General features: G+C 38.6%; 1 protein-coding gene and 1 long non-coding RNA gene across 4 annotated transcripts in view; one reads left to right on the top strand and one right to left on the bottom strand.

Moving 5' to 3' along the window:
* Nucleotides 1–24,692, top strand: part of LOC115625534 (furin-like protease 1) — a 223,334-nt gene that overhangs the window by 174,870 nt on the left and 23,772 nt on the right. The gene's annotated exons all lie outside the window — the stretch shown is intronic.
* Nucleotides 94–396, bottom strand: LOC115625539. Its single transcript, XR_003995532.1, has 2 exons — nt 359–396; nt 94–292 (listed from the first exon to the last, which is right to left on the bottom strand). It is a non-coding gene; the product is annotated as an uncharacterized LOC115625539 (long non-coding RNA).

Genomic DNA, 24,692 nt, shown 5'->3' with positions numbered 1-24,692 from the left:
CGTAAACCTATAATGTACTTCCCAACAGTACACGTGTATACCGCATACGTATGTTGGTATTGCAATTATCAGTAAAGGAATTAAAGGCAATAATTATATAGGCACGTTCGCTTTTCTTTTCTTTATTCTGATTTGTTACAAACCGATAATTGAAGCACGTAGAGTGAAATTCTCTTGTTGCTCTATAAAATTAGAAAACAAATAGGATTTTACATTTTTTCTTTCTTAATTTTAACATGAACTCTTGCGTTCTATCTGCCAAACCATCCCAAACCAACTGGTTTTATCACCGCTGGTACGTCATATTGAAGAAAAAATAATACAATTTTTATATAGAGAAAATATTACAGATACTTACGGATTATAAATGCTCCCATTATTATATAAGTAGAAATCAGAAAAATGTAGTTTGTCAGATTCATTTTGTGGCGACTGCTGCTTTAGAAATATATGAACATATTAAAAACAAAATATGTTATTAGGCGTAGCAAATATACATTTGTTGAAGAGTTGTATATTTGATTATCGTGGCAAATGCATTTGCTACCTCATTATGCAATTTTCGTTTAAATTGTAAGCCCTCAGACAGACGTAATCCTCAAATTTACCTAAAAACCAAAATTCTGTCAGCCAGGGGGCATGACAAATACTTTTACAGCTTTTGCCATTAAGTCGTTTTGTTTCTACTACTAAGACTTTAGTACGCTTCTATGTAAGCAACTTCCGTTTTCCGTATCCGACGCGTCGTTTGTCTTGTCATTGCATGCGAGCAGCTGTAGGAGCAACAGGATCAGGCGTAGCATCTGCGCTTTGTCTACATTGTCATCGTTACAGCGTCTGGCAAGGACACACACACACACACACATACAACCACAAGGAAAAACGTAACGGCAACGTTAAGGTTATAACGTAAGCGCAACATATGCGGCCCACCCACACAACGAGGGAAGAACGTCTGCGTCGTCTTATGCCTGTCTTCAACTAAATACATTTGGCAACTTTATGAAAATGTTTTCTTTGTTGCTTTTGCCGTTGTTGCTGTTACCCTTCGTGTGCCGTAAGCTCATTAAGAAAACAAAAGCTGCAACACAAAAGTTTTGCCTTACTTTGCACCCGTGCTCCATTGTTATTGTTGTTGTTGTACATTTATTGCTGCTGTTGTTATAATTAAGTTGACTTTATTACAAAATTTTACTCCAACAAGTGCACACTGCTTAGACTCTATTTTGTACAACAGTCAGCTGGAACATCTATTGAACTTTTACACTCTTAAATTATTAATTATTTTGTTGTTTCCTGCCCTTTGGGCGCCAACAGCTGCTACTTACCAGAATTTTATTTAAGCTGGACCAAGTCCAAGTAGTGGTAGTTTGTTAAAGTTGCGCAGCCCGACTTAGAAAGTTCATTTTTCATTTGAACTAGGGAATCGGAATGCTCATCAGAGGTGGCGTTAAACTGAGTTCCTAGAAATATTCGAAGGAAGACATGCAAATGTTTCTTTGGCAGCTCACTTAATCCATTGATTCAGGTTGGCATAGTATTTGCTGGTTATACTGCAATCAAATTTCCAATCATTTGGTTTTCGGAATTATTGGCCAATACGAATAGCAATATGTTGGCATTCTAGTCTCAAATCAAATAGAAATACGTACTACACGATGCCAATGTGCGTGAGTATTTGGGAGCCGTTTGGCGAATAAATACGGCCTTCATACGTGAGTATACATTCATGCGGACGTGCTGTATGCAATGCCTAAAAGGCTGCAACATTTTCTGTTTGTTTAAATGCGTCCCGATAAGCGGGTGGTTATATACCGAAATGTTGATTTCAAAGCCAAATGTACAACGCTCTGTGTTTGCCACTGAGGAATTTCACCTGCAAGGCAAATATCAATTTGAATCAGCAAAATCATTTATTCTATAAATACGGCTTTAAATTGTTTAACACGTCTTTAAATTGCAAGCAGACGTTATGTTTTCCTATATCAGCTTGATTGATAGTTTCAAAAATTAAACATGATTGCTGTTTCGAACTTTTTAAAATGAATTGCGATCAGATTCAACATTCATAATTAGGATACCTTGAAGAAAATACCCAGCAGATGCCATATAAAGATCCCAGTGACAAATGCGTAGATGTTTGCTTTGTCCAACTCCCCCTGGAGTATACAATAGAGTTGGTTCGGCTAGGGCACCTACTTCATCTACGGCAGGAATTCAGTAACCATTGCCATGTTAGTTCAAGTTCAATAAGCTACATCGATAGGTCATGGAGGTATAAAGGTGGTATTAAAAGACACAGTAAAGCTATATGACGACTCTACAGGTGAGGATAACTTTTCCTTTTGTATTTATTTCAATGTTCTAGGGCTACTTTATAAAATCTTATGAAATATGACTAATTAGTCGTGCACAAAATACTTAGCTAACCGTAGAATAAGTTTTCAAGTTGTTTACCTCACCAGCTTTATAATGATTCTAGTTATGAGCCGGAACAAAATATGCAATATATTTTATTCAAAACTATTTCGGTATTTTCCTCGAAACTGTTATAGGATGTGCATAAAAATAATAAATGATTCACCTACAATTACACACGCAATTAGGCGTTTATGCTAATTTTTAAATAATGTCCACCTCGTTTGGGCCGGACATTAGCGGTGCAAACAGTTGGCTGACGAGCAAAGCGTAAATTACGAACTGCAAACTCTCAGGTATACAGGAATGAGAAAATATGTTGCACACTCTTGTGGACTTCACTTTTTTCCGGCATGACTGTTGAGCAACATTTCTGCGGCGCATAATTAGACGTCACATGAATAATATATGCATGAATATAGTGTCTGTGTCTGTGTGTGTGCGTCTGCATGTGTAGGTGTATGTGTGTGTGTGCGTGTGTGCACTAGCAAACGAGGCGTATGCGCAACATGCGTTTGCATAAATTCACGCTTAATTAGCAGCAGATACAACAGGAGCAACAAAAGCAACTGCCACTTTGTTGTCATCCACATGAAGGCGCAACTAATTAGCGGTTTGAAATAAGCTTAAATGTAATTTAATAAAACAACCAAACAGCACAAATTTTGGCAACTAATTGAGCAAAGAGCACACAAACACAACACAAACACATGCACGAAAAGGCAACAACAATGAGAATAAAAAAGAAGAGAAAAAGAAAATTAGTTTTCTACATGCATGCAACAAATTAAATTTGCCACGCGCTCGCTTTCGTGCCACGCACGTTCCTCTGTGTTATTAACTGGCTTTTTGGCGCAATTAGCGTGTGGCTACGCCCACCTTCTTGCGCCTCTCCACTCATTTGCCACACGATGTTCCGCTGACGCTCGTGTCTGTACGTGTCTTCCAAGAATTTTCGGTTAATTCTGTGCTACTTGCAGCACTCGCTCTAGGTGGCAAAGTCAACTGCAACCAAACAAAGCCCTGCCGCACTCTCAAGTAAGCATCTGACTGTAATGCACGCACGTAGCTCTGAGTATGAGTGTCTGTGCGATGCGATGCGTTCAGTTTCATTGTGGTGTGTATATTGCAACTTTTAACAAAATTGTTTAACCAAGTCGTAAGCACGTAGGGACAGTAGAGTTGTGGCCAAACATAAGTAAGCATACCTCTACTTAAAAGGTTAATGAAAAGGAAAACCAATTAATATCAGACCTTACTTAAGGTAAAGAACAACTGAAATCGCTCACAAAACGAGTTAGGAAAATAAATATGCCTGTGTTTTAATAAAGTCGGAGAGTTTTTTGACGCTCCCTTTTGAAATTACTCCGTGACCCCAGTTGTATTTGAACAAGTTTGCATATTCATAAACTAAACATAAAGCGTAAACGCAAATTTTAATGGAAATTGTGGTTTTTCCAAACATGATTACATGTACATAATTGAAATAGAAGAATACAAAAAAAAAAAAAAAAAAAAAAACACAAATATTTTACTGTCTACACCTCTTGCAAAGAAACACAAAAACACGCCAAATATCATTATAATATACATAGGCCAAATGCATTAAATAACATTTCCGTTTCATCTGCATTTTTAAATCGAGATTTGTAAATAAACGGTTGGAAAAACAGTCCTCATTACGTGGAGTCCTACCCACGAGTCAAGATTCGAAAAATGAATATTGTGAATCATTTGTAGCAACAACACTCGTTTATAAATAAGCGCATATAAAAGTTTACATGTTTAATCCAATATTAAACAAGAGAAAACGCTACAAAAACAATTGGAGACAACACCACATTTTGTTCGTATTGTTTGGTTACAAGCTTTTTGTTCTGACATATTCATTAAACAATCACTTAACAATGCCAACGAGTAAGTTTGCATATTTATATTGAATTCCTAGTAATTTTTTTCCCTGCTATTGGAGCAATTGAACGAAATGCTCGTGGTCCTAAACCACTGCACCGAAGTAAAACATTTAAATTGTCAATCCTTAGCCCCAAAGCTCATTTGCTGTTGAGTGGACTCGTACACAAAAAACACAATACATTGGCTTAACATTCGGTATCTGCTCCCCTGCTGCCCAAAGCGAATTGCATCTCATACAGAGAGTTCACCCGTTAGCGACAAATGCCGGACTGGCAGCAGCAGCAGCTCACACGACAAATCATTTACTTATTATATGACCCACAGTCGAAAGTTTTGCATTTGACAATGGTAAGAAAATTTAGCTCTTGGCCATGCAGCGGAAACAATTCGTATGCCATGGATTACAGATAAAGCCCAAAGCGTTCTGTTGTTGCTGCAGTGGCTTACCTTTTGCATTAGACATTTTGTTGGCAGCTGACCAAGCCCGCACAAAGAGAGCCAGAAAAATGAAAAGAGAGCGGGAGGAAGGAAGATGAGAAGGGAGAGCGCACATGCATTCCACTTCAATGGACAATGCTACGAAACCAACGCCGGCTCGGTCTGACATGCTTGCCATTGCATTCAGCGGCTGTGCCATTGTTGCGTCCCGTTCAATGGAATGCGCAACTCCCTAGACCGCCCAAGCTCGCTCCTCCTTAGGGATGGCTGCCAGAGGCGATCGTGATTGAGAATTTCAAGATAGTCACGACTTGGAACTTGCATAGCATACTGCAATTGAAAGAATTTGTTTCGAACTTACTATATATATCATATTTCCCGCTTAGGTTATTCTTGAATCGGTTTTTGTTATTTACATGAGTATTTGTGAACATTTTATAGTCATCATAGTGATCTCACTATAGCTCAAAAACTATAGGAAATAGACCGATGAATAAATATCGCGATTTAGATTCGACTTGTTTTGCTGATCCAACGGATCCGGAACCCTTACATTTATCACTTGCATAGCATACTGCAATTGAAAGAATTTGTTTCGAACTTACTATATATATCATATTTCCCTTAGGGCTTACGTTATTCTTGAACCGGTTTTTGTTATTTACATGAGTATTTGTGAACATTTTATAGTCATCAAAGTGATCTCACTAATTCGGTCGAATTCCATCAAAACCAACGCTCGATGCGATAGCTCAAAAACTATAGGAAATAGACCGATGAATAAATATCGCGATTTAGATTCGACTTGTTTTGCTGATCCAACGGATCCGGAACCCTTACATTTATCAGCGAATTGTACAAAACTAATTATACACCTGATTCAGTTTATAAAAGAAACCGTGTAAAAAAAGACATCGAACATATGCAAAATGAATCGTTGTAAATAGAATAAAGCCGTGTAACCATATATAAAATTTTTAATTTTCAAACCGTGTAAAAACAGTAATTGAATCTATGTATGCATTACATTGTCCAAAACATCCTTAAGCCATACTCTTTCACGAACACACCACTATTCTGGCACTGCTCTTGGCATTTGCCATTGCTAACAAAATTTATTGCATGTTCATGAACATGTGTGCAGTGTTCGTGAGTTTGTGTGAGTGTGGGAGCGTGGCTCTGCTTTGATAACAAGCGAACTGCATTGCTGCATAAAGTCTTATAAATTGAAAATTGAATTTAACGATACACATCGAAGCGCTAGTAGGAAACATCGTTAAGCAGCGCATTTGCATGGCAGACAACCATATTGAAATTATATGGTCATTGTAGTACTTGACAATTCTTCTTCTTCGTCTACTGCGTCCACTTTGCAATTAACTTGGCTGCCACTGACACCGATTGCATTTGTATGTGCTTGCGTGTGTTTGCGAAGCTTAAAACACTTGATCAACCAGCGCACCGCATCCACGAGATACATTCGAATTTTTGACTTTAAAGCTGAAATAAAACATCTACCTCAATTTTCATTTATACTTATGAAGATTCTACATACATGTGTTTCTATTTACTTGCAGGTGAGTTTTATTCGAAGCATAAATGGAGCAATGGTTTGTTAAACTGTCGAAGCCACAACATTTGGTGAGTCACAGTTGGAAGAAGACAGCTGGCTAAAGGTGCTTGTTCTAATTCACAATTGAAGCCATAATTGTTGCTGAATGCGGTCTAGACGTGGTCTGCCAACCTGCATACAAATTTTGAAGTTAAAACCACAACAGACAGTCGGCATAAACTCAAAGTAATTGCTGCCTATGGCAATGAGCAAAGGTCAGACAGTAGTTGGGCATAACACACTGCATACTGATGCTTGTAGTATTTAACACTACGCACTAACTGAAACTTAAACATACAGACAATACAGCAATTAGGCTGATAATACTGCTTTCAAAGGAAATAAAAACCCACAGCTCACATTACACTCAGAGAAGATGCGCACAAATTCATTTCTTAATTCACATAGATAACATATTAATAAAACGGAGTTGTAAATTAAAGATCTGGATATTTTATCTTAGTTGGAAGTTGGAAATGTGGATGTACTCCTTTGTTATCGATATCCACTTTAACTATTGGGTGCGTGCAGAACCTTTTAGGTTTTAAAACCGACATTTGCACCACGAAACTAAATATTATTTTAAAAAATAATTTCGATTTTTTAGCGATTAGCAAAAATAGCAAAAATTCCTACATCAGCAGAACGACACTCTATTTTCGTACTTTTCTTGCTAAATTTAAATTAGACTAGGAATACACAGCCATGAATCCCATATCGACAAATCTACTGCAAAACAAGAACACCACTTTAATAAATGCGTACAGCTACTATTTAAAGAAAAGAAAAGAAGGCAATACTATTGAAAAAGTGCACCCTATCGCCATAAATTTACGATGTGAATGTTATGTTCGTAAATATAGTACATACATGTGAAATGTATTTCTGATGAGCAGATTACTTACAAAATCAAAGTGATTAGACTTTTAATTAGCTTGTGCTACTTGGGGAAAACGTTTAGCTAAAATGGGAATCTTGTTTTTAGAGTAATCGACTATTTGTTTGTCTTTTTAAATTTAACCTCTTCTCTTACAAAATATGGTCGAGTTAAGGTACAATATTTCTGCAAGTGTGATAAAGCCATTGTTGTAAGCCATGCATGCAGTCGCCCATAAAGCCAGTCGGGCAGGCATTTTGTCCATAATTTATAAGGACCCAAAAAACCCAATGCAAAAGCCAGACAGCGTGGCGCCCCTCACATTCCATCCCTATCACAACCGCCATCCCTTCCCCAAACACGCAATATGTGCAGGAGAAGGACGAAAAAAGGGTAGTCCAAAAACACGGCAGTCAAAAGTCAAAAACTAACTGCCCTTTGTTAGCCATCGCTGTCGCCATGTGGCCCTTACAGCTGGCCCTTTGTGGGCGTATGTATGTATGTGTGTGTGTGTGTGTGTGTGTGTGTGTGTGTGTGTGGGTTTGTGCGTGTGTGCGATATGCGTCTGTTTGTCAGCTAGCACGTTCTGCTGTTTAACCTTTTTGTATGGCCATGTTGCTATTGCGGGCTCTATTGTTATTGCTGTTGCCATTGTTGCTGTCGTGCGCGCATAAATAATGCAACACACACACACACAGACACACGTTTACAGAAAACAGAGACGACGGCACGCACACATTTACACGCCCGCCCGCATTGTTTTGTGAACTTGGCGATCCGACTTAGCTCTACCTTTCTTTTTGTTTTTGTTTTTTTTTTTCGTTTTCCGCTGCCTACTTTGGCGCTGGCTCTTTGTTGCCCACGGGTGATACTTTTTTCTTGGAAAGCGATGGGGTGTTTCGACTGATTTGTGGGCAGACCACAAGAGGACCCACAAATATGCCGCCGCTTCGACTACTATTGACAATGGACTCGGTTACTTACTTACCTGTCTTTGCTAGACAGATCAGTAAGACATTAGGCCGATTTGTGTAAATGCTCAGCAATCAGATGGGCTTCAAAATAACCTTCTACAACTAAATTAAATGTTTATCATAGGCCCATAGCTTATCTATAATGCTATAATCCAACGCCGGACAATATATATAGGAGCTTAAAATGTTTTCAAAAGCTTAAGCGTCACAACTTTTACCTCTTCACTGCAAATTCTGGCGTGTTTCTCACATTTTACTATGTATTTAAATTTGTGCACCAAATAGTCATTTTTTGTTGCTTGGTTTTTGTCGACTTTGTGCCTCAATAGCCGGCAGCGGCACCAGTTTAACAACCACTTACTGATGAGGCAAGAGTAAAACTTTTGAATGCACTCATTTCCCATTTTTTGTCCTTATATTCCTTGCTCTTTAATTTGATAATTCTTTTTTATTTAGTTAGGCTTTATTTACTCACTTTCGGACTGCAGGCTCTTTAAATTGCTCGGAATTGTTGAGCTTCTGCAAAATGCTATTGTGCCAACATGGCAGGCGAATGCTAAATTCCCTCCTGCCTAGACGTTTAAAAGTGTGCTTGGCATTTCAAAAAAGAACAAAATATATAACATTTTGCTTGACTACGCTTTTTTGACAGCTCAAAAGTACTGTAGACTCCGTGGGGACTTTAAAACGAACGTGCTGTCGGAGTCATAAATTTTCCACAGTTTCCCTTATATGTTTTATATGATTTACACCCAATGCTTTTCCCACCACATTCCCACATGCAGACACACACCCAAACGGTTACCTCTCACACTCGTAGTACATATGTTATTTGTATTGCGTTTATGCTGGCACTAAAGCAGGAATAGTTCTTGAATTGAAACGGCAGGGACATCAAAAACACTTGTTCTTTGCCAGTGTTACATTAGAAAATTGATTCATGATTTCGTGTCTGACGCAGCCAGCTTTATTTATTTCCCTTACTTGGCACAGTGTTGCCAGACTTTAAGAAACAACTCTTGAGCGTTCTTTTTATACCATGTACCCAAAGGGTGAAAGGATATACTAGTTTTGTGCGAATGTATGTAACAGGCAGAAAGAGGCATGGCAAACCCCACAAAATATATATATTCATATCAGGATGACAAGACAAGTCGATATAGTCGTGTCCGTCCGTCTGTATGAACGCAAGAATCTCAGAAAGTATAAGAGCTGGAAAAACCAAATTTGGTAACTAGATTCTCCTAAGTCCGAGAAAGGACGAGTTTGTGTTTTTTTTCTGATGTTTTTTAATTTTCCTTTTTTGTGGAATTTACAGGCTATTTTACTGTCGGGCTTGTTCGACTGCAGTGTTCTCTCTTGTCTCCAATTGTCTTCAAAAGCTTAATTCAACGAATGCCTCCTCTTTCTTCAATAATTTAAGATCTCCAGATTCTTCCAGTTATTACACAGCAATAATTCAAGAGCTATCCAAATACAAATTTATTTATAGTTATTTGTAACAGACTGTCTGATTTTAGTTAAAATGTTATTTTAGCATTTAACTCAAATATTTTGTCATAGTATCATCTCAAGTTTAGTAAAGACATAGTATATTATCAGAATAGGTGGGAGATCCGATTTCTTGAATTCTAAATTTCGTGATTAAATAGGCATAACCGTAGTACAGTATATTATGTGTGAGGCCGTCGTGTAGTCGCCACCGAGCTGTTTGGCACCGCATTTGGGCCAATTATTCGAAAGCCAGCTTTTGGCACCGCAAAAAGTACTTTCCTAAGCGATTTCTCAATTTGCATATGTTACACTTATTCATTCATTCATTTTCATTTGTTCAAACGCCACCGACACACAACTTTCTGCTCTATATGTGTGTTTGTGTGGATGTGTGTATGTGGGCTAACTCTGCTGACTTGGGCGCCTTTTTTTAAGTTTTGTGCGCCTGGCAGTCAATTTGTTAAATAAACTGAATTATGTTGCGTTTCAGTTTTCAGATATATAGTTTCGGCCAGGCTTATGTGTTGGCTAACATTGAGGATGTGTGTACATGAAAGTTCACTTTTTGTGGCTGTTTTGACAGCGTGTGTGAAAAAATGCTTATAAAATATGATGTAACACTTTGTGTTTTAGAAATGTTTGACATCTAGTTTAATAAAGTGAAACGTTTTGTTGTCGATGTTAGGCAACCAGCTGAATGTGGTGGAGGCTTTCAAAATATTTTAAACTACAACAGATCCCTTAAAGGATCTTATTGTTTGGTTGTATGTTGATATGTTGGTTGGTATGTTATTTTGGTATGCAGCTAAAGGATGTTTATTAACGAGGTGTTATGTAATGTAAAAATAAAGACATGAATTCAGAGCAACCATCTAATGTATTCTATAAGACCATCATCACCAGATCGTTTTATCAGACGCCGCTCAGCCATTTCCTGTGGGCGCATTTCAAATCGAGATAAATTAACATTCTGCTGAAATACAGTCTTAAACACTGAAGAAGTGGTTAATAATTTTATCTGAGCAGTATCACGTGTTACTCATATTTTCGAACTGTTTTTTCGGCATAACTTCATTTCATTATAATTAATGTGTTTTTTGAGTTGATTTCTCTAGATATACATATAACTCAAGTTATAGTTAATCATTTAATGTAAAAAAATATAATATTTTTTAAAACATTATTCTATAATGAATAACATTCATTTATAATGGAAAAGTATCAGCTTTAATTTAATAAGGAGCGGATTGAAAACGAAAAGAAGATGCTTAGATTGATGCCCTTAGTTATTAAAGTAGTTAACAACATTTAGTTTAATTTGTATGTATATATGTGCATATATTCGAATATAAAGTATTTAAATAATGTAGTTGCGTACGAATACATTTTAAATTCACAGTCAATATTAGTAGATAAAATTAACATTATTTGGCAAAGGCAACAGAAATCGCTTCCTTCCGTCTTACAAAAAATTGCATTATAAAAAGGCAATTTGCATAATGCCGGAAACAGCAATCCAAACATAAACAGAAAACTACCCACACAGAGAAATACACAAAAAGGTAGCGCGAAGCCCACAAATCTAATCTTAAAAATCATAAATTCAAAAGCCAAATAGGAGAAGCGCCGCAACTGAACGGCTAGGATCCACAGCGGGAATCGCAGCGCCGGTTTCAACTTCGTAAATTCAACGCAAATCCATGGCATGGATACGAAGCGATGGGCTTGGGCAACACAACAAGAAAACGCCGCTAACTGTCGACACACACAGCGCAACGTTTAATTATTTATGGAAATGAAAACAAAAAATATGAAGCAACTGCCAAACAAAATGCGCCGAAATCCAATTAAAAATTTGGCGCTTCCGTTTTGCATTTGGCAAGCAAAGAATTATTTTAAACTTCGTATTACGTAAATGTTGGCCTTTGGGCCATTTTGTGCTTAGGCGGAAAAAATGTATTTGCCAAAATGTCCGCTAGCCCAAAGCTTCTCATTTGATTTACCCAACATGTGGTATACTTAATATGCTTTTCCACAAACTTTCTCATACATAAATTTGAAGCATGTGCTTGGTGTATAGTGTTCGGCAACCGCCCGCCATCCGCCACCCACCACCCACCACCCACCAACCACCGCCCACTGTGCACCCGCTAATGAACAAAAGCCAATTGCGAATACGCGACTTGACAAACTTTTGTTTTTATGCCCACGCATTAACGCCGCCGTCATGGCTGCTCTTAATTAGATTTTTGTTGCTGCCAGTTAGCAGAGAAAGCCTAAAGGAAGAGCAGGCAGGTGGCCATTTGTCTTTGAGTGTGTCGTAAGTGGTCCACACACACACACACACACACACACACACACACACACACACACACACACACACACACACACACACGCACATACACACACAGTCACGCACGGACATATACCCTAGGGATAGAATCAAGTGAAGCGCCGTCAAGTGGGTAGCCAGTCGCCAGTCACCAGTCACCAGTTTCGGGGCAATTGTGCACATAAAATGTAAATGTAATAAAACCTTTTTGGTGGCAGGCTTGTAGCTTGTTGCTAATGGAAATTAACACATGCATGCGTCTGTGTAGGTGCGACTAGTTGTCTACCTGTATTGTTCCGACTGAAGCAGCTGCCTTCCTTAAGTTTCTTAATTGACTTGCACGGTCGGTGCCGGCTCTAAACTTTGTCAAGTTTGGCCCGTCTAAGTATTTTGTGTTTAGCGGGCTTATAAATGAAAGCCATTAAAGCTAAGTTGTTGCTTGCGACAACGTGCCTAATCAGCAGCAAAATATGGCCCTAGTCGTTACATTTTTAACTGCTTTATGTCGTTTATAAAAATATTGCACTAATAAAATGAAGCAGCTTCCAGTCCATTTAATAAGTTCTAGAAAGCCGTACAGCAAGACTTTAGTTCTTTATGGCATACACTGTAAATAAACTCTTCTATCACCCCAGAGATATGGCACTCATCGATATGACTACATAATTCTCATTTTGCACGGTTTCAAGACAAAAACTAGCGCTCAGACTATGTCCACTAAAACACACGTCGTGCTGTTCATACATAACATGTGATTTGACACGTGATTTAACACGTGCTCTTTCACTTTTTATAAAGACATTTGATTCTATGATTGCCTGCATATGTTGTCTAAGATGAATAATTGCATGTTATTTAAATACTATAATCAAATATTTACATTCCCGGTCAGAAAGGTCCCAGCCTACATGGAAACACATCCACATTGTTCAACACATTCACATAATTTTATTTTATGAAATGTTTTTGGTGAGGAAATATTGAATGAAGCCGTATCCAAATATTTGCGCCACAACACGCAAAGACAAGCTGATGAAAAATGAACTTCCTAATAACTGTTGATAGGCAACTCTCAATTAATTTACACCCCAAGAGAGTTCAGCAAATATGATCCAACCCACCATTTATATACAAACACATACACACATACAAGTATGTGCCACACACAAGAAAAAACCCCACCACTGAACGCAGTGAAGCTTAACAGGCAATAACGAGCAAAGCCACAGGCCATACATACTGTACACAGACACACACACACACACACACACACACACGCATGCAGGCACGAGAAACTCATAATACATACGTACAATGTACAGACGTTTTTATAATACATCGGCCACTCCTCGCTGCCTTTGGCACCTTCGCTGGCAACTGCAGCTCCCCAGAGACAAATAAATTTTGCAATTTCTTCATTGCCTCTAATTTATATGACACGTTGGCCCGACTGTGTTGAAAGCATTGCTGTCTCACCTCTAGCGACACCGACAGCGAAAGTGGTGGCACGGCGGCAACGCCGACAACGCCGACAACGAGCACAAGGACACGCTAATACAAAGCAAATACATGTTGCATAACACCGGGCGGCGTGTCAACCCACGCGGCGCTGCCGCACTCAAATTGCTTCATGGCCAAAAGTGGCATGAGGAGCAACAGAACAGAGGCCAACGCGTAACTTTTGGTTAACCAAAACGCTGTTGTATGACATAGTCGTCCCTGCCTGGCCCGAGAACCAGCTCCCCAAATGCAGACCGCGACTCTGCAGCACAGTACACAGACATGGGCGTGAGAGTTAGTTCAAATTACCTGAAAGTCCCTTTGAGCATTCGAGAGCGAGCAAGTCACTGTAATTTGCCAATTCGTGTAGCAATCCTTGTCCAGTGCATCCTTCGGCACCTTAAAGCACTGTCTCCGTGGCCACCCCTACAACGCACTCCATTTAATCCTCAAAAATAACTTTTGTGCATAGAGTAAGTGCAGACAACTAGTGGGGCGTTGAAGCTGGGGCGGAATAGTTGACTAAATCGCCAAAATTCCTTTTATGAATTTTGTAATAAAAGTGCCGGCGACGAGTAGCTGAGCTGCGCATTTACATTTACCCACTTATCCAATGTTATTTGCTGAGGTTTATGCGTAGTAGTTTATAGAGTTCTCCATCAGCATAAAGTATCATATTTTAACTGAGTCACTGCATAGAGATTCCGCACTATAGCACTACTCTATTTGACAGAAAAAGATATCATATTATTAAACTAGCAATCTCGACTACTGCCAAATTGTCGAATTTAAGAAGTACTATGTATGTCTATTTATAGCCTGTACCCAAAAGGTAAAAGGCTATATGTACGATACTACTATATGTACTATACTACTAAATACATGAAGGGTACAAAAGTATATAAGGTTGGGAGGGAGGCAGACCCCACAAATAATTAATTCTGAGTCAGCATATCAAGATAGGTCCATTTATCCCTATCTGTCTGCCTGTCCGTCCGTACGAATACCTAAATCTCAGAGACTAGATGGAGACACAATATTTAGCATACAAATGCCGAAGTGCACTTGTAATATGTACTCTTATAAGGCATTTGAGTGCCACATTTCTACAAGTAGCTCTTATTGGATCTGAGATCTAGGTGCTAATACGAACGAAGTTTTATAAAATAACTCATAACTTCCGCTTTGTCAAGTTTCGAAGAATCTAGATTTCAAGTTTGGTTATTCCAACTCCTACAATTTCCGAGATCTTTGCGTTCATACAGACGGACATGGCAAAATCGACTCGTCTTTTCATACTGGTCAAGAATAATTATTATTAAAATAATTATATTTTTCTGTGTAACACACATTCACACAAAACTAGTATAAAGAAAGGGAACCCCAAATTTGCCTTAATATTATTTGCAATTCTTCGGGCTTATGTTTTGAGTTTAGTTTATTCTTAGAGCTGGTCAGATTAGAAAGACTCTCCTACCTCTTTGTCTCTCTGTCTCCACCTTAATGTTTATTTGTCCTCATAATAAATTCTTTCTTAAACTAAAGCGCCAAAAATAACATTTCCAAATGTTTTCTCGCATGAACATTTAGTTTTAATTCATTCGCTTTAATACTTTTGTTGCTCTGAATTTATATCGCTTATCCCCACAGCCAATCCGCTTAAGTCGAGTGAAATTTGTGTGAATTAAGAGATTTCATTTCATGCAACAAAAGGAAAGCTTGCTTTGGCATTAAAACAGACATGCAAGCACCCACAACTTGAGCTCGTGCCCCGGCCATCAACTCTCTCGAACCCGAACACGCTGACACAGACACACACACACACGCACACAAACATAAGCACACACACATGCGAACTTTGTAGCAATAGTCAAGCTTTAAACGGCCACTTGAAAAATGTCTGTGGAGTTTTTGTTGCCGAAACTGCAAACTGCAAGAGATGTCTGTTGTCTGCTGGAGCCATTTTCAAGTTGCACAATTTGTGGCATCCCCGCATGTATGCAACAATGTATGCATGCGCCGCATTTTGCATGACCAGGCATAATACGAGTAGAGCACACAGAACGGGCGAACAGGCATACGAGTATTTAGTAGTTATAAACTGAACAATTTGCTGTCAAATTATGCTTTTGAAAGCGGCCCCTAAACATGGGAAACAGCAGCCGCATACCCCGAGCTTCAATGAAGGTCGTAAAAAACGCATGAAATCTTGCAAGTGTGCGAGTATGTGGTGAAGGCAAGCTGAGAGCCAGTCGAAAGAGATATGCATGGCAACATTTTGGACATTTTTATGGCAACAAAAACTTTAGCTGGCCAACAGAGTGTAGCCAAGTGGTGTTGTGCATGCAAGCATGTTGCAAGAAATATTGATTCAAACAAAAAAATGTAAGAGGAGTGGCAGTGAATAGACCAGCAAACATGATGGACATAAGCCCATACCCTCTACTACCATTTACAGGCACTTATGGTGTCTGTGAGTGTGTAAGAAGCCCATATCAAAAAGTCATAGCCGCAACATGTGAGCACGTGACTTAGAAGCTTGCTCTGAAGGTGTTGTTCAGGTACAGTCCTAACTACTTAAATGGAACTCCTTAACTGTAAGTTCGTTCTACAACGAAGTGGCATTTCTAAACTTAAGCTAAGCTATATTTACTCAAGAGCTTTGTGTTTTTCTTTGCTGTGCGTGCTTGGGCGCAATTAACCGCAACAATTCGTTGCAAACATCGTTGCGTGAGTGGCGCCTGGATAATTGCCATAAAAATGCAAGCACCAGTAAGCCTAATATGTGAATTAAATGCAAAACAGTTACACCGGCCTCTGTTTCCCAATCTTGGGAACGATTTTTACATGAAAGATAAAAGGATATTGGGTTTGGAAACTCTGTAATCTCTCTGTCCCTCTGTTTAAATAGACGCAGGGATTTTGGAAACGACTGAGCCCGCATTGACCAAACTTGGTCTATAGAGTCTCTTAGTCTCATTTACCAACTGACAATGCACTCCTCCCCCACCCCCTATATAATTTCTTTAATATTCTCAACAATTCCCACTTAAACTTTGCATACATAATGTTCATGTAATTGTCCAGCTTCTAAAAGCTCCTCCTGGAAACTACAGATTTGATTAAGCACAATTTTTATACTCTGTACATGAAATGTACAAGAGTATATTAGGTTTGCGCGAGCTGAAAAATGTAACAGGCAGTAGGAGGCGTGGCAGACCCCACAAAGTATATATATATTCTTGATCAGCATGACAAGACGAGTCGATCTAGCCCTGTCTATCCGTCCTGTCCGTATGAACACATAGATCTCAGAGACTATAAGACCTAGAGACCAAATTTTGCACAAAGATGGCTTATGTGTGTCCGCTGTGCAAGTTTATTTTATTTTTTTTTGATTTTCTCCCACACTTCCCCCCTATGGGGGTTTTCCCCATTTTCCATTCGTATAATCGCCTATATCTCGGGCACTATAAGACCTAGGAACACCAAATTTTAGTCCCAGGTGCCTTAAGTGAATACGCAGAAAATGTGTATTTTGGAATGGAGGCCGATTTAACAGGAAGTTATAGCTATATATGTCATCTTTGCCCAATCACTGCCCTGTCAGCTGTTGTTGTTGTTACTGCTTTGCACAGACACACAAGACATACACAGGCACACACATACACGCATAATTATTCTACACATAGGTACAGAGTATTTCATAGTCGGCGCACCCGACTTTGGCTTCTCTACTTGTTACTACTTGTATATGTGTTGGCCAAATGAATCCTTAGGCATACTCTCCTGGCTTAGAGGTCTCCCTTTCAGTTGGTACTTCACACATTCAATTGAAAATATGCGATTCTCTTCAACTGATATTTGTTTTATTTATTTTTTAAAGGTGCTTAAATATTACTACTAAAATTTTTTGAATTCAAAACAAGCGTATTGAAGAAGCAATAAAGTCCATAAAGCCTTTCAACGTTATATAGTTTAGTGTGGACAAATAAATTGTTGGTGCCGTGCGGCCACCGTACAATGTTCATTGCATAACACCCAGCTGCACCCTCTATGCAGGCACGTTTTTCACACCTATGCATGCGTTGCCTTGAGCTAGAAAATGTGTGTAGACAGGTGATGGCGCCTAAAAGCGGGCAATGGGCTCTGAAAGTAAGTCCTTGCATTTGTATTGCTTAGGCATTTTAAATGGCCTTTTTGATGCTCTGCCTAAATTCAACACTCGGCTTGACCTTTTAGACAGTAATGAATCTTGCTTGGCAACTGTTTGCTTTACATTTGTTTTCTATTTATCTAAAAATACTTGTAATAACGATATTTTGGAAGTCGGAAAATAAAAGAGAATATATAAACAAAATATATATACCGATTATGAAATTATATAATTTTTAAACATTTTAAACATTTATGAATGTTCATGGTGCGTGGCTGCTGCTTTTGTGACGCGTGATGGTGCGCTCTTAAGTATTTCCTCAATAAAATTCGTTCTACTTTCTAACCATAAAATGCACGAGGTTACACAGACAGGGCGCAACCCTATGCAGAAACCCTAGGCGCAATGTCAACAATGTTTAACTTCGCAAATCTGCACGGAACGCCTTGGTTGGCAGGCAATCAAAAGGAAAACTTTCGCTGCTGTTTAGCACGTTGGCGCCTCTAAGTACGCAACAATTTGTTTTTGTTTTGATGCTGTTGCACTTCTCCCCTCAGCGCTTAAGCCCCTGCAGCTTCTGCAGCTCCTGCCGTCGTGACGGTACTTCACTGGCAACCCACAGCCACACTCTGTTGTCGTTTGGCGCTGTGCCTTGCTTTGGGGGAGATTGAGCCCCAGAGAACGAAAAGAAGAGATTGCTGCCTGAGCTGTTGCAAGCACGACAAAAACCACTAAAACCCAAAGCCTTTAACTTTACCGACATCGATGTAGTGTTTCCGACATTGTTGCCAATGTTGAAAGAGCACTTCAAGTGCTTAGTTCTTCATGAAACACACTTTTTCTAAACTTTGAGCCTAAAATGCTCTAATATTCCTGAGCGAGAAGCCAGTTCCTTTGGCCCAAAAACTCGCACACACATTGAATACACACTCTCCACTGTGTGGGAAGCTCTTTGTATGCATCCTCCCTCATTTATTACCTTCAAACGATTCCATTAAATTCCCACGCGGTGTCTGTGTTTATTTTGGCGCACATAAATTTCCGCTTTTCACATGCGTTTCTCTGCGCGCATTTCTCACGTTGCCAAATATACATACTATATGCGAGTATAGTACTATGTATTTACATGTATGCCAGGCATTTCCATTTTTCAAATTCAATTTTCCGGCATTTTAATTTTTCATTATTTTAGGAAATTAAAAGTGAAGCAGCCACATTGTGTCCCCTCAACGTTGGGTTCGCACGCAAAATAAGTTGAAGCGCGTTTCCGCAGACGATGTAGAGGAATGTAGAAATGTGCGACAAGTCGCAGTTTCGCGTTTGGGTTCGCGTCGAGTTCTTCTAGGCTAGGCGTTTCTAGTACGTGTGTATTTTAACAGATAGCTACAAATCTTCCACATACCTTTTACGACTGTGACGGACGGGATTGCTTTTAAGAAATTGCTGCTTTTATTCATACGTATTTACAAGTATTTACTAAATGAATTAAAATCTGATATCATTTTCCAAAAAGTATACATATACAAGTATTACAACTTCAAATTCATTGGCAACAGCTTCCTTATTATTTTTGTTCATTTATCGATGTCTTAAGTCTCATATTAATAGAAAAAGCAGGAATTATAGTTATTTCAGCAGCTGTTGTTACTGTTTTAATTTAACTGCGTACTTTTGACACAAAATAAATTCCCATAAATTTTATTAGAAGGAAGCATCCATTAATGTGAATATGATCCGCATGACAGAAGCTGATATGTCTGTAGATTATCCTAATCTCTAGGCAATTCCAAACCACTTACATAAAATTTCCCACTTGCAATCCGTTTGTATTTCCATCTGTATTTCAAAATTCAATCAAGTAACTGATTTTAATCCTAAATAAATTTATTAGCGAAACAATTTTACAGAGCTCTACAAAGGTTACGTTCTTCCTACCCATGTATTGCCACCCCATACGCCAACCCCTTAAGAAGCTTCAATAATTTTGATTATTGGATTTCAATGATATGTTGTTTTTGTTTATCTCGGACATCTTTACCTTCATGCCTGCCTACAGAACTCGAAAGTTCATAATTCTACTCCAACTTTTCACCCACTTAGGAGCTTTTTTCCGATTTTTGAGTCCTTTCGGTTGTTGTTGGTATTGGTGTTCAATATTATGTTTAAGTATCTTAGGAAGCTAGTCTCCTTTTAAGATTGCTTTCATTGTTTGTTTTAAATTACTTTTTAAAAGAGTTGCCCTAATTGTTGTACTTCACTTACAATTACATTATGTGCGCAAAACTTTTAAGTAATTTAACTTTTTAAGAGTTTTTTTTTTCAAGCGCATGCAGCAACAAAGGAGTAAAACCTTAAAAGTTGTATGCACATTTTTTTGCACACAGTTTTAAGCTTCTGAAAAGTAAGTTCGTATTTCAAGTTTTTTACATTCGTTGCAAAATGCTTTTGAAAGTAAAATCGAACATATTGACGCATTAATTTTCGCAATAAGAATTAATAAAACGTGAGTCTTTCAAATATTCATATATAATGAATATATAGTATTGTACATGTGTGCATAGCTTTTGTACCACATTTGCTTTTAAAAGCTATTCTGAGATTGATTACTGTGACTGTACCCATCGATCTATAGAAAGTTCTCTAGTATACGTTTTATATACCAATTCTTTATTTCTTTATTAAATTGAACATTTTATTGACTTCAGAATAAAATAAAACGTGAATCTGTTGCTTTGTATTTTTTAAAGTGATATTTGGTGATATTTTTATACACTTGTTGATTTCAAAAATCGTTAAGTTGGACTTTTGTAGCAATACGAATGTTGCCATATTAGGTAGTTGGTATAATTCATAAATAGCCGGACTGGTATTTAAAATTTCCCCCACCGGGTTGGAGATTTCCCTCTTCTTCTTTTCGTCTCTCTCTTTCCACCTTTCTCTTTCCCTGTTTCTCTATCTCTCTTTCCTTCTTTCTTTTTCTCTTTCTACTTCTTACTCTTTCTAATTTCTAAATAGAATTAATTTTCCTCCTCTGTTTACATTTTGTATAGTTTTTTAGGTCTATAATGTCTCTGAGCACATATGGCTGTGAATCGGGGCATAGCTGGCCAACTGACAAATAAAATTCCCCCAACGTGTCGGAGGCATTAATAGATGTTATTGTACAGCTTTGTGTTAGGCTTTCTTATTTTTTAAGTTTAGTTTAAATTGTTATATTAAGTTATATTATATAATCGACAGAAATATTGTTGATATTCTAAATAAAAAAAATAAAAAATTAAAAAAAAAAAATGAAACTCCAACTACCCATACACTATATACTTCAAATATTAGTAGAAAAGAAAAAGGAAAGCAAAGGTCTAACTTTTACAAATGAATCATTAACAAATACAATCTAAATGTCTAATCTAATATCTGCTGAAACATAACTTTTATTGTTTTATATTATTGCGTGGAAAGATCCGAAAATAGGGATTTATAAAATTTTGTTTTCAATGCTCACAATATTTTAAACATCGTCCGCCACACCACGCCACGCTTTTTATACCCTGTACCCGTAGGGTAAAAAGGGTATATTAGGTTTGTGCAAAGTATGTAACATTCAGAAGGAAGCATCTCCGACCCCATAAAGTATATATATTCTGAATCAGCATGACGAGAGAAATCGATCTAGACATGTCCGTCCGTCTGTCCGTCTGTCCGTCTGTCCGTCCGTCTGTCCGTCTGGATGAACGCGAGGATCTCAGAAACTATAAAAGCTAGAATAACCAAAGTTGGCATCCAGATTCTCCTAGGTCCGAGTAAGGACGAGTTCATTTTTTTTTTGGAATTTTCCCCCCCTTCCCCCGCTACAGAATTTCGTCAATAGCGTCCACATTTCAAATGCTACCTCAACCAAACTTTGCACACATAATTTATATATAATTGTTTACTGTTGTTTAAAATTTTATCCAATTCGGTCAATTCTGAGAAAAGTTATTAGCGAAACAAATTCTCTACAGTACAACCCCCACAAACTGCAGCAACAAGTTCGCTCTTCTTCTTCCTCTTTTTGCTGCTGCTATGGGCGCATATAACTCAGTGACGGAAGTTTACCTGGGTACACTGTCGGGCTTGCTCGACTGTAGCGTTCTCTCTTGTTCTCCCTGTTTTAATAAATTTATTCTTTTTTAATTAGATAGTCGTTACTCTACTAGCAAGAAGAAACAGCGAAAGATCACAACTAAAATGTAAAATTGTTACTAGTTAGTTAGTTAGTTTTTGTCGATCCAATGCAATCGTGTAGGTTAATTTTTCTTCGCTTATCTAATTCCAAGCCAGCCAGTTCATTTCATTCGGAACAATAAAATCAAGAGATGCAAGCAAACTTCTACAACGGAAATGCGTTAGTTGCTAAGAAGGAAAAATGAAAGAATAGGAATAATGGCCTTTAGCACCAAGTGCAAAATAAATATGTTATTACAGCAACTCACATGACTCTTACACTCATTTTAACATCGAAACGCCTTACGTATTGTCACGTACCTTGGTCCCCAACCCGATGCGACTTTCCTATATTTATGATTATTGTTAGTGTATGTGTGGGTGAGTGTGTTGGTGGGTGTGTGTTCACCCGCGTACGAATTGCACCCCCATTGCAACTCGCTCGTGCTGATTTTCCAACTGCTGTCGAAGTCAATTTGTGTCAGGGCCATCAATGGCTTCCACGCTTGTTGCAACATAGTTGAAAGGTTGTTGAGACGGCGTTTATAATTCTGCCACTAGTGTTGAGGGCGCAAAACTATGCAGGAAATGCTGGAGAGTATATACACATATCCGTGTGTGGGAGTATGTCATAGCCACGTGCTAGCAATTACATGGCCCGTAAACGGAAATCGAAAATGCATTGCCCTGGCTTAGGCACATCCGACCGCCAACGGTTACCAAGTAATAACGATTTGGTAGCTCGGGGGCATAGAATCTAAGTTTGAATGAAACCTTCGGGGTGCGCCTCATGCATGGCTGGCAACTGACACTGATGCTGATGCCCAGCAATTTCCTTCTGCCTCAAACATATTGCATACATCCAGTACATACATACATACTTACTTCACCCGCATGGATAACTTCTCTTTGGTTACCTTTAATATGTTATCCGGTTTTTTGTACGGAAATGATTTTCAAGTTTTCGTCTGACACATAAAAATTCATAAAGGAGCTTTTTATGAAGCGTCCGTATAATAAGTTGTTACACCGGAAAAAATACGCTACCTTTTCCCATTTGGGTAATCTACTTTTGTTCGCTATCAACATTATCCACACAAATGCATTAATTCTACTAAGCAATTTGTGAATAAGAACACTAAACTTTGTACAAGTAATTTATACATAATTCTCTACTATATCTTTTGCCGATTCTAAGAAAAGTTATTAGCGAAACAATTTCATTCCATTACTACTCCCACAAGCGCAGGAATGGGTTCGCTCTCCCCCTTTTTTCTGCTTTTATTTCTGTCGGGCTTGCTCGATTGTAGCACTAAGTGAATATTAATATCTATATTGAGCCGCATACTATTTATGTTCTTCGCACTTATTCTTGTGTGTTTAAGCCTAAAGAATAGTCTCCTTAGTAACTATAACCCATTATTTTCTCAGTGCAGGGTTACCCCTCTTAGCTTGTCTCTACAGCTGCTTTTTATACTCTGCATTCTGTGTTGCTAGGTTTTCTTTCCTTGCCTTGCTTCCTTCCTGCCGCCGCTTCCTTTGATTTGGTTGGCACTTTTATTTGAGGTGCAATAAGAGGTAGACATTCTCGCCTTGAAGTATGCAACATGTCTGTTGTGCGTGGTATACTATTACAAAACTGAAGGTTGGAGGATGTTGTGGAAATTCGTGTTCTTCTGCTCCAATTTGTTGCATTGTTTGGCATTCATTACACTTATAAGGTTCTAGCTGCATTTCATATATCCTTGAGTGTCTTCAATTCAAATACAACTCAGCTTTAATGAGCAACAGAAACCAATTACATTTCAAAACCAAATCATTTGCTCATGTCTGTCACAATGACAAATAGTCAAAGTCTACAATCGAATTGCAATCAATTTGGCCCAACAAGGAACTGCAGTTGTGGTTACAAAAACCAAAGAAAACTAACAAATCAATTTATTTGAGACACAAACCTGACAAAGCCGACAGCGACAATTTTAACACCAACCGACAGGGCCGACCGATAAACAAAGGGACAGACAAATAGACAGCAAGAGAGGTAGACGGGTAGACGGAAAAACGAATAGACGGCAACAAATTCCATGCAAACTTAAAAGTTTTTGCCAAAGGTATCAAATGTAAAGCGGTAAACGAGTCGATTTGTGCCATCGGCAAGTACTTAATGCCCCCCTCAGACATGCACTAAATTGATTTCAATGGCTGCCGATGCAGCCACGCCCACCGCCCGCCTGCTGCATGTGCTGCAAATTGCAAGCAATGCAAGATAAAGCTGCACGATAGCATTGCAGCGAGCTGATCAGCGCATAAACGAGCAAGCCAGAGAGCAGACCAGACCAAGTGGCATCATTACTCAAGCAAATGGGGTCATCATCATCATCGTCGTCAGCTCGAACCACATCCAGAGCCAAAGCCACAGCCGGACAGACTCCCAGACCCCAGACCCAGGCCGAGACCAGCCAGTTCAGAGTAACAGCAGCTGAGCCATGCAGTCAGACAACAAGTGCAATCAATTTGCAAGCAAACCGATTGAAACGAACGAAGCTTCCTGTCCCAGCTCATCATCTTCATCAGGGTCCATACAGAGGCTGCAGCCTGGCTTGTGGGCGTTTATTCGGCTCCCGCTGTCGAATTTACGAGCTGCTGCTGGTAATTGGAATGCAAAAATATTTGGAAATTTGCATAGAAACATGCTCCATGCACATAAGCTTACATCCATCTACAAGTATACAGTTTGAGCGGCATTGTGGTGATTGGCGCAATTGCTGATTGAA

Source organism: Scaptodrosophila lebanonensis, unplaced genomic scaffold (genome assembly GCF_003285725.1).
Source record: "Scaptodrosophila lebanonensis strain 11010-0011.00,11010-0021.00 unplaced genomic scaffold, SlebRS2 tig00000072-arrow-pilon, whole genome shotgun sequence".
NCBI lineage: Eukaryota > Metazoa > Arthropoda > Insecta > Diptera > Drosophilidae > Scaptodrosophila > Scaptodrosophila lebanonensis.
Note: the sequence above shows the minus strand (reverse complement) of the source record. Positions and strands in the feature narration are given on the sequence as shown.